The 10,440-nt window shown below is 44.5% G+C and overlaps 1 long non-coding RNA gene across 1 annotated transcript; it reads right to left on the reverse strand.

Annotated features, from left to right (window-relative positions):
• Nucleotides 1-3,329: 3,329 nt before the first annotated feature.
• Nucleotides 3,330-8,297, reverse strand: LOC135372851 (uncharacterized). The gene is made up of 2 exons (XR_010416135.1): nt 4,773-8,297; nt 3,330-3,998 (listed from the first exon to the last, which is right to left on the reverse strand). It is a non-coding gene; the product is annotated as an uncharacterized LOC135372851 (long non-coding RNA).
• Between the last annotated feature and the right edge of the window lie 2,143 nt (nt 8,298-10,440).

Consider the following 10,440-nt stretch of genomic DNA (forward strand, 5'->3'; position numbering starts at 1 on the left):
TCGTTATGACTGATGAAGCGACGTTCCACCTAAACGGGAACGTGAATTCCCAGAATTGACGCTATTTGTCCAAAAAGAACCCACAATGGAGAAGAGAGAGGACGGTGCAGTACGGTAAGGTGACCTTATGGTGTGGAATGTGGATGGAAGGCATTGTGTGGCCATTCTTTTTTGAGGGGAACGTCACAGGAGACGCGTACCTCAGTATGTTGAAAGAAGAGCTCTTACCCGAACTGGAGAGACTCCATATGCGAAAGGAGACATGCATATTTATGCATGATGGTTCACCACCACATTTTTCGCATCAAGTGCGAGACTGGCTGAATGAAAACTTTCCACAACGCTGGATGGGCCGGGAATCCGTCAACATGCCGTGGCCCGCAAGGTCCACACACTTGACTGTCTGCGACTTCTTTTTGTGTGGATATGTTAAGCACATTGTGTACCGCACGCCCGTTCAGACCGTCGGGGCCCTTAAAGGTACTGTAAAGCAGTAGACAAGCATGATATGCCGGTGATGTGACTAGAGACTTTGTTGCTTCTAAATACCATATGCGGAACCATACGACCGACAACGCCCTATAAATATTTTTAATTTGCCATGAAATATGCGGCGTAGTGGAGCGGTGCGACGCCTGGTGTCAAACAACCCCCGGTACAGCCGGCAACACTGAAAATTTGTATTACACACTATTACATCCGAACTTCGTTATTTTAGTAACCATATTATTAGTTTTCCTGTTTACCTATGCATTCTGAAACCCCTGTTAACAGTTTAACCTGTTAACCCCTGTTTTTGCGAAGTAACCCAGCACTGACCGCTGTTCGATGGAGGCTCTCCCTACTTCTCTGCTGCGCCTGCGCGCTCCTTCTGTTCGCGGCCTCTTTCGAACGAACAAACTCCCTTTGTGAACCTCTGTGAAGAAACAAGTCCCGACGCTGTCTGGCTTCTTGAACGACTGACACACTTTTTTCAACGACTCAGCATTTCATTTCAGTTCGCTTATCCGTTTATCCTCAGATGTGGATCGTTGTGTGGATTGCAGGGGCGGATTTTATGGTGGATTGTGGTGGATTGTTATGTCGGGCCCAGTGTTATACGCATGCAATGTGGTTGCCGCCGTATGTGTCAGGAGTGCGGATTCATTTTGAATACCTAGTACACTGTTGCCCGTAATCTTTAATTGTAATTTTCTAATTAATTGTACCGTCGATTGGAATGAAACTTGCGCAGTTTTTGTCCTGGTGGCTTGGACTATCGAATAGCCACACTAAATGACATTTGACCGGTGGTGCTTTACAGTTTCTTTAAGGAGAGGATTCACGAGGCTGTGCTTGCCGTAACCGACGAAATACGGGACAGAACATTTAAAGAATACAGAAGACGACTCGAATTGTGCATCCAACTGAATGGCCAGCACGTGGAAGTCGGCTCGTCACCTTCAGAGTAACCATTGAACGCTCGTTACGCTCGTACAGCGTTGAAATGCAACGAACTAACCCACGTGCATGCGGTGGACTGCGTGAGACTTTGTGCCGTGCTCTGTCAACTCCCCCCAATATTAGGGCATCACTACTGGATCATCTTCACCACCAGCTCGCCTGTTTGCCGCTGTGTCTGTGGCGGAAGATAAGTTTCGTTTTCGGGCACAGCGCCACAGCACCCGGGAACGGAGAGAACTGCTTCCGCGCTAAGCCTAGCGACGGTGGTATACGCAGGGTTGTACACGTTACTCGAAAAAAGTAATTGATTACAATTACTGTTTGTACTGCACCAAAAGTAATTCTTTAGCGTTACAAATTACTTCATCAAAAATGTAATACGTTACCTATTAATAATGTAACGCGTTACTTTTCCAGTTACTTTTAAATTGTGGGCATTGCAAAGCCAACAAGCTTGCAGTGAACGCAACCATGCAGCTCTTGTTGCAACTTCTAATATGAGACACCAACATACATGATAAGTGAAATTCACAAATACATTTGAAAGCAACATACAAAACACATACACGCGTTTATTACATATTTATATACAAATTTAAAACAACATCGAAACATTCGCTTCATTTTGTTACTATTGGTATGTTCAGCCCGCACAATTTATCAATACAGTCACCTATTTTGCCGTTGCCCCAGTAGGTCGCGGTTGTAAGGGATTATCATATTGCTGTGGCATGCATGGAACACGTGTGCGATAGAGACAGCCGTAACAGTGACCTCTGTGTCATTGCTTCAGTCGAACTCGTGACGGAACAGAAGAACAGATTGGCTTGCTGAAAAGGGTTGCCATTGTTGACAGAAGGTTACGAGGGGATACCACCTCCGGCTGCCCATGTATTTTCTATGGGACAAACTTTGCAGTCTCTTTCGGTAAATAATGAACCGATTTTCACGAGACTGGTCTTGTTGGATAGCATTCGGAAATGCGCTTTGTCGCTTCAGGAAAAAATATTGCTTTTCTCAATACGTTTTTCTAAACGCGTTATTGAAGCACAAAAAATTACCAAAATTGGATACTCAAGCTTTGACACGCTCTGATAAAAAAAAAACTAAGAGACCTATGCGGAAATTTTCCTGGAGCGGCAAAGCAAAAATCTTTCTAGAGCATTTTAACACGAGGATAATCCACATCCGATTATCTGTTCTCTCGATATATGATAAAATGTGAAGGTTGGTAACGCGCTGCATTTTGCGCCTTCCTGTGGCGCCATATCGCGGGCTAAAGGGGCACAAAGAATCCCTCCGCCACACAGCAGCGTAAATCCAAAACCCTATCCTAGATTCCATTTCCTGAAAGGTTCCATTCCCTCTGATGAAGTCTTTGAAACAGCTCTTTATGGGAGATTAGGTAAGGGAATGACAAAAGCGTCTGCTGTTTGGGATTGTTGGAGATAGTATGTGTGTCGCAATGTCCCAGTCTGTTCCCTGCCTAGGGCCGTCAGGCAAGTCTGCAGCTATGTCGATCACCCTTGTTTGTTTTCTGTGCACAGTGGCCGCCAATTTTTCGGTGAAAGGACCATGTATCCTACTTTTATACGCCTCGTGCACAGACTAAAGGTGGTGCTTTGCGTGGCCACGTAGTGGTGGGATAGCGAACTTTTTGTGTGAGTCGTCAGTAGTAATGGAACAACCCAAGATTTACACAGAAAATCCACGGCAAGTATTGCACATTTTACTTTAAATTATTTTAAAATTACTTTAAAATTTTTAGAAAATTTAAATTTTTAAAATTTTGAAATTTGGCAAAATCTGACTCAGTGCAATACTTGTCGTGGATTTTCTATGTAAAACTCGGGTTGTAGGAAATAAAAAACTAGATAGAAAGGAAGCAGACAGTAGGAAATGATTTATTTGAAAATCAACGACGCCATCTTGAAGAAATCACGCCGGGGCGACTGGAGCACGACGGTTGCAGAGGCAGGTGGCACGCTAGTTCCAAGGCATCACACCAGATGGCGCCAGCATCGTAGCTCTATACGAGAAACACAGAGAACAAGAAAGTACTAGCGACACGTAAAAATGGCAACACTGCTCGACAAGTCTAAGCATGCCAGAGCGCGGGGAAAAGGCCTAACCGCCACTGCTAAACAGCACGGAGAAAACACTACACATTGGGGGAAAAGGCTTAAGGCAATCGACTAGGCCTAACCACAGCGTCACAACACTTCGCGGCTAACACAAGGCGGGAACCACACGATGGTAAACGTGCGTCAACAGGCTTGGACACCGCTAAACAAGTCTAAACATGCGAGAAAAGGCTTAACACGAGCACGGTAAAACAACGCGCCAACATCGGTAAATCACTCACCTTTTTCCCCGCTGCGACGGAGCGTCCGCTCTCGTCGACAGCCAGGGATCAAGTGACGACGGAGCGAACGACCGCACGTCTTCTCCCAACGAGAGCCAGAGGTGGACTGACGTAAACGCCACTCTACGGGTGCTACGCATGCGCGCGCTCGTAGCGCCCTCTGCGCGCTCCTACCGCCACCTGCGAGAGGCTAAGAGAGAAGAGCATTCCTGCGCCCCCTGCTGGCCGTTTTCATTGGTCCAGACATCATCCTATTGTCTCAGGGCTACACTGTTGTTTTCCACTAATGCTCCTCTAGACAAGGTCAATCTGCAGTGAAGCCACGGTATGACGTCCTCATGCACCTGCGTGGCTCAAGGACGCGTGCGCTCTAGACAGGGGACCTATTATTTATTGAATTACTATCCCAAGGTTATTTCCTTTATTCTTCTATAACGATCGCATAGGAAACTATTGCAGAAGAGCACCATGCATGAAACTTGATCGTAGGAATTCCAAAGTCTTACTAAATGAGACTTGCAAAAGAACAAAATATCCCAACATGTAACCCCATCAACGGCTAATAAGAGGACTAGGCACTCAACGAATCAACGCGCGCAGAACTCAGGGCAGCACTATCGTCAAGACGACAATGTTCCCTGTCAAAAAAGACAAAATACAAAGCGTTAACAAAGGAAACCATGCATATCGGGGCATGTCAGGACACGTCAGGACAAATTCGCACGACTGTTGGGCAACAGAGGAAAACGAACACTTGAACAGAGTGAAAAGACGCTCACTATCATCGGACACGTACACTACATTCCCTCATTGTAAATCCGCTCGTCACAAAATCCACCTGCATCGTCGAACACCATTCACCAGTGACGAACCACACATCCGCACCCCATCAGAGGCAGACAGAACCCCACCTAAGCTACGCTCTTCTACTGACGATCAACGCAATTGCCAGGATCATAATTACCGTGTCTACATCCGCCAGTGTCCAAGAGAGAAGTGAATCCTTGCGTCCCCTGCAGGCCAGTCTCATTGGTCCAGACATCATCCTATTGTCTCAGGGCTACACAGTTTTTTCCCACTAATGCTCCTCTAGACAAGGTCAACCTGAAACAATAGTCTCTCGGTATGCGGTCATCATGCAGGTGCGTGGCTCAAGGACGCGTACGCTCTAGACAGGGCACCTGTTATTTATTGAATCACTATCCCTAGATTATTTCCTTTATTCTACTATAATGATTGCGTAGGCAACTATTGCAGAAAAACACCATAGACAAGAGGAGATTGTAGCATTTCATTCCCAAAGTCTTACTGTACAGGAAAAAAAATGGTTCAGCAAGACATAATGTCACACACCTGTCTCCCTCGCGGTTACTCTCTGAACTAAATGAATCGCAAAATTATTAAGAATTGCTCTACTCCCATTCAAGGCAGCACTATCGTCAAGAATATGCCTTGTACAAAAGGAAAAAAAACTACATGCAGAAGGAAAGCATGTCAGAACAAGCCCAGGCATGTCAGCACATGTTTGTCAGACAAGGGGGGAAAAAGCGAAAAGAAACAAAGAAGGAAACCAGCATCAAACTATTTCTTCTTATTCAAAAACAGTGCTCATCATAAATCTGCCCAGGACAATACACACTATTTTTCTATTGCCACACTTTTTTCCAGTAACGGTCAATGCATTGCTACAGACTGCGTGACGTCATCACATCCTGTCTGAAGAAGAAGACACCGGCAAAGACTCCTATTATTTATTGAATCGCAAGATTATTTCCTTTGTCCTACTCTTAATGACATTGATTCTCTCATTAAAATTCAACAAAAAGCACCCCGCATATTAACGATTTTCACCCCAAAGGCTCATCATGGTCATTAGAATTACAGTAAACTGCCACTGCTCTTTTAAAATAATAAGTGAGACCACTCAACATCACCTCCAGGCTTATGTAATACATGACCCTTTCTATGCTCATACATTCGTTGTCTGAGGCTACACCTGCGAGCAAAAAAGGCGCGGAAGCCGGGTGGGCAAAGTTCCATTCGCGCATTGCGAGCAAAAAGGCGCGAAAGCACAAGACAGAACGCCTTTACGGGAACACGATGGCATTCCTATACTATATTAATGATTATTGCATTGCAGTTTAGAAAAACTACAACTAAACTATAATTTTAGGAGCCCAACTTTCTATGGAAACTATAATTGCCCTATTACTTGGATCGCTACTAATGAAGCGCTCCAATTTTTTCTCTCTTCCCATTTCAGCCTTGTCATGCAGGGAAGCAGACTCATATCCAAAATAATTAATTTACACTGAGGGTGCCGTGCTTCAGGAATTCCTATCCTGCGCTCAGATGCAAGCATTTCTTCACGGATACCTTTAACAGCTGACTTCCTCAACATATCGAACACCCAACAAAATCAAACAAACAATCAGAGAAACCCTCTTCTCAGCTGCACCATGCGACTTTCTTCTGCGTAAAATCGGTGATTTGAAGAAGAGAGCAGCGAAAAATTGCGCGCGCTTGTGCTCGACCTGAAGCATATGCCAATAAACCAAGAAAAAGGCACTCATGTCTGGTATCTGATAGTGCCACATACACAGACGCATTGTCGCAAAGAAAGCACAGGACACGGATACACAAATTTCCTTAGGTGAGCAGGGAAAAGGCTTAAGACCACAGGTCACGACACATCGCCACGCGGCTAGCACAACATGACACCAACAAGATACTAGCAGCGGGAAGAACTGCTACACTGCTAAACAAGTCCAGACATGCCACGATGGCGTCACAAATCAGGAAGAAAAAAAAAGCAAAAAGAAAAAAAAAAGCACACGCACGCACGCACGCACAGAGGACAACGCATTAAACACACGGAGCGCTCAGGAATAATCGTAGCGTCACCGCACATCGCTACGAAGCTAAACGTCTAACACAAGACGACACCAACAAGATATTAGCGAAGGGTAAAAATTGCAACACTACCGAACAAGTCCAGACATGCGACATCGCATACAAAACACTGCTCATCGGGGAAAAGGCCTAAGCCTGCGGCGGATCATCATAGAGCGTACACAACTTCATTTTTTCTATTTTGCGTAAACTAAACGCGGTCTGCTTGGAAAACGACGTACAAATTTTCTTAAGGAGCAGAGAAATATTTCTACTCCGTGCTCAGATACCAGCATTTCTTCTCAAAAACCTGCAAAATTAAACACTGCTTACTTCGTCAAGATATCGAACAAAATCAAACAAACAACTCCACTTCCACTGGTAGAACACTATTCAGCTTTTACGCAGGAGGCTTTCTTCTACATAAAAAGTAGAGAAAATAAGAAAAGAGCAGCGAAATATTACACGCACATTTGCTTGACTTAAAAAACCTGAAGCATATGCCAATAAACCAAGAAAAAGACACTCATGTCTGGTATCTGATAGTGCCACATACACAGACGCATTGCCCTTGCGTAAAGAAAGCACAGGACAGGGATACACAAATTTCCTTAGGTGAGCAGGGAAAAGGCTGAAGACCTCAGGTCACCACACATCGCCACGCGGCTAGTACAACATGACAGCAACAAGATACTAGCAGCGGGAAGAACTGCAACACTGCTAAACAAGTCCAGACATGCCACGCTGACGTCACAAATCAGGAGAAAAAAAAAAGCACACGCATGCACGCACAGAGGACAACGCATTAAACACACGGAGCGCTCAGGAATAATCGTAGCGTTACCGCACATCGCTACGAAGCTCAACGTCTAACACAAGACGACGACAACAACAAGATATTAACGAAGGGTAAAAATTGCAACACTGAACAAGTCCAGACATGCGACATCGCATACAAAACACTGCTCATCGGGGAAAAGGCCTAAGCCTGCGGCGGATCATCATAGAGCATACACAACTTCATTTTTCTATTTTGCGTAAACTAAACGCGGTCTGCTTGGAAAACGACGTACAAATTTTCTTAGGGAGCAGAGAAATATAGAAATTTGTACTCCGTGCTCAGATACCAGCATTTCTGCTCAAAAACCTGCAAAATTAAGCTCTGCTTACTTCGTTAAGATATCGAACAAAATCAAACAAACAACCCCACTTCCACTGGTAGAACACTATTCAGCTTTTACGTAGGAGGCTTTCTTCTACATAAAAAGTAGAGAAAATAAGTAAAGAGCAGCGAAATATTACACGCACTTTTGCTCGCATAGCTATAAGAGAAAAAAATAAATAAAATAACGACGCACACGCTAATAAACTGTGACAAAGACACCCATTTCTGCTATCAGATAATTATTGCATAATGCTAAATACTCATTTGCATTGGCCCTGCGTGAAGAAACCACAGGACAGGGATACACAATCTATCTTAAGCGAGCACGGAAAGTCACTTCTACTCGAACAGCTTAATACCATAAAGTCTGAATTTTTGCAAAGAAAATAAAGCCTGAACAGCGCTACGAAGGTGACAGACACATACTAACAAACAAACAAACACTTCTTCGAGTCTGTATTATCTTTTAAAAAATAACGAAAGCACACATAAAAAAAAATCAAATCGGCTAGGTAGCCTTCCAGACGTTGTGCCTTAAAGTTGGCTGCACGCAATGTGCGGAAGCATGCTGTGAAGCCAACTTGCGGTTTTGCTGGATGCACATGAAGTCCGATTCCAATTGGAAATCGCGCTAAGGACGTGCCAAACGTGGAATTTTCGCAAGATTAGTCCCAATACCTGGAATTCTATTCATTTTAGCGGGAATGCTGGCGCTTGTGCTCCATTATTCGAAATTTTCGAATATTCGAATTTCTCGATTATCAAATTTTCGAATACGAATAGGGTTCGAATATCAGCAATATTCGAACAATATTCGAAAGTTCGAATATTCGCACACCTCCAGTGAATACTGACACTCAACGATATATAACAAAAAACAAACAAATTCCATTCTCATGAACTCTCCTCTGCCGAGCGGCTTTCTCCTGCTCTACCTGGATGCTGACTTTTTCCCCCCTCACCTACATTCTGAGTAAAAACAGTGACAGAAGAAAAGAACCGCGAAAAATTACACGCATTTGTGTCACAGGACAGGGATACACAAATTTCCTTAAGTGAGCAGGGAAAAGGCTTAAGTCGGTACCGCTCAGGAATAATCGGAGAATCACCGCGTATCGCAACGCGGCTAGCGCTTGAACAGCGCTACGAACGTGACAGATACATACTAACAAACAAACAAACAACAGCAGGACCGGCGTCGGGCACTCATAAAATACCCTGGCCAAAACAAAGACTTCGCCAGGTTCACGAGGCAATTCCATTAAAAACGCTCGTCCTATCCTACAGATAGCAATGCAAACGCGACTGCCCTTATTTTTTAAACCACTATTTAACGCAATAGTACATAAAGGCCTGTTCCGACATATAGCGATTTGATATATAGCGCTACAAAATAGGGCGATATTTTCCTCCTCGTAGTGCTCGATAACGCTAAAAATTAGTGCTTGCCGGAGTTGAGCTTCAGTCAACTTTTTCAGCGCTAATATTAGCACTACATTCGTGTTGGCCAATGAGGAGGCCCTTCAGTGGTGACGTCGCGAAAGTCGTGGAGCTGTTTTGCTTCCGCATTTCGCGGCATGTCGACCGCATTGGAACCGGCGAGTGTGTCATCCCAAATGTCTGATAATTTTTCTGATTGTCCTTCTTGATAAGGTGTTCAGTCAGTTGATCGAATTTTTCCGTCGCTGTCGAACTCTGGAGGCGTCATGCTGGGAGAGACCGGAAACGATAACTTCCACTAAATTATAGCGCTTGCGCCGCTTTGCAAGTGTGAACCGTCCGATAACAGTGAGCGCTGTTTTTGTGTGCTGTTTTGTAGTGCTATATTAGCGCGCAGCTATATGTCGGAACAGGCCTTAAGTGTATCACTCGTGCCACACGAAAAGGCAAACACTTACTTGTCAAGTGGGGTCCCAGCGCGTGCGCGCGCGCACACACACACAGGCACACACACACACACTGACATTTTCACACTCACAAACACAAAGTCTATTTTCACAACTACATAAATCCATATTATTCCTCAGGTCAATAATTATCCTGCCATCGTCAAAAGACGGCACAGACATGTATGCTTACGCAAGACAATCGGTCCTCGTTCCGGATGTAATAGGATATCGTCACTCGGCCGGCGCGAACCAATAAAGAAAGAAAGGAATGCATGTTCGCTATACGAAGAAAACCGTGCCGTGCTTCTACGCAACGATCATTATACAGACACGTAAATGTGAACATCATTCGCTACACACTGTAGCTCTCATCATTTTTAAACCAAACCGTGTTCATAGGTCTTCACTAAATAGGTGAGCCGATAATGACTCCAAATCAAATAAAATAAAATAATCATTCCAGCATCGCTGGCTGCAAGCTTGGGTACCCAACAGAGCAGCGCGCTCCTATCAACACGCCTTGGGCTGACCTTACACACCCGAAGCCTTTTCTGAATGCATTCTGCCGGCGCTGGAATAAAAGATTTATCGCGAGGGTACTACGATGTCAGCTCTTAGAGCAGTTCAGAGAGTAACCGCGAGGGAGACAGGTGTGTGACATTATGTCTTGCTGAACCATTTTTTTT

This window comes from Ornithodoros turicata, unplaced genomic scaffold (genome assembly GCF_037126465.1).
Source record: "Ornithodoros turicata isolate Travis unplaced genomic scaffold, ASM3712646v1 Chromosome17, whole genome shotgun sequence".
Lineage (NCBI taxonomy): Eukaryota > Metazoa > Arthropoda > Arachnida > Ixodida > Argasidae > Ornithodoros > Ornithodoros turicata.